The sequence below is a fragment of the Vicia villosa genome, unplaced genomic scaffold (genome assembly GCF_029867415.1).
Source record: "Vicia villosa cultivar HV-30 ecotype Madison, WI unplaced genomic scaffold, Vvil1.0 ctg.001336F_1_1, whole genome shotgun sequence".
NCBI classification, from domain to species: domain Eukaryota; kingdom Viridiplantae; phylum Streptophyta; class Magnoliopsida; order Fabales; family Fabaceae; genus Vicia; species Vicia villosa.
In genome coordinates, this window is record NW_026705579.1 from 207377 (window position 1) to 208776 (window position 1400).

The window sequence follows — 1400 nt, forward strand, 5'->3', positions numbered from 1 at the left end:
CTAACTTCGCAACTGGAAAAGTGATGTTAATAGGAATAAAGTGAGAAGACTTTGTCAACCTATCAACAATCACCTAAACCGCATCAAAACCTCTCACAATATTCGGTAAACTCGTCACAATGTCCATAGAAATACTATCCCATTTCCATTCTAGAATATCCAACGGTTGCAACAACCCTGCAGGACGCTGATGTTCCACTTTTGACTTCAGACATACCAAACACGAATACACAAACTGAGCCACATCTCTTTTCAAACCAAACCACCAAAAGATCTTCTTCAAATCTTGATACATCTTATTGGATCCCGGATGAATACTCAAACTGCTCCTGTGATCTTCCTCTAAAATCATCTTCTTCAGCTCGGAATCATCAGGTACACAAATCCGACCACGAAATCTCAAAACACCCTGACCATCCACTCTGAAGTCGCCATCATCACTTTGATTTGCCACCTTAAACAAATCAACCAGTTTCACATCCATCTTCTGTCTCTCGTTAACGGTCGACAGAAAATCATTCGTCACTTTCAACGAACCCAACTTCACACTACTCGATGTCAATTCACATACCAAACTAAGATCGCGAAACTGCTCCAAAAGTTTCCACTCCTCCGCCATAATCACGGACATATGCAAAGATTTCCGACTCAAAGCATCGGCAACCACATTAGCTTTACCAGGATGGTAATTCAAGCTAAAGTCATAGTCCTTCAGGAATTCCAACCACCTACGTTGCCTCATGTTCAATTCTTTCTGATCAAATAAGTATTTCAAACTCTTATGATCACTAAAGACCTCGAACCTTGCACCGTAGAGATAATGCCTCCAAATCTTCAATACAAAAACAACCGCAGCTAACTCCAAATCATGAGTGGGATAATTCTTCTCATGAATCCTTAACTGCCTCAAAGCGTAAGCCACCACCTTACCTTCCTGCATCACAATACACCACAAACGGTTTATTAGGATCAGGTAAAATCAAAACTGGAGCTGAAGTCAACCTTCTCTTCAACTCTTCAAAATTCCTTTCACAAACTATGTCCCAGATAAACGCCTTACCCTTCCAAGTAAGCTGAGTTAACGGAAGTGCTAACTTCGAAAAGCCTTCTATAAATCTTCGGTAATAACCCGCCAAACCTAAGAAGCTTCTGATCTCAGTAACCGATCTCGGAACCTCCTTGTAGCACTGCATCTACCTTAGATGGATCCACTACAATCCCGTTACCTGAAATCACATGACCAAGAAAACTCACCTCTGATAACCAGAACTCGCACTTGGATAACTTAGCATACAACCGCCTCTCCTTCAAAAGTTGTAGCACAACACGCAAATGCTCCTCATGCTCCTCCAGAGACTTAGAATAAATCAAGATGTCATATATGAAGACCACAACAAACT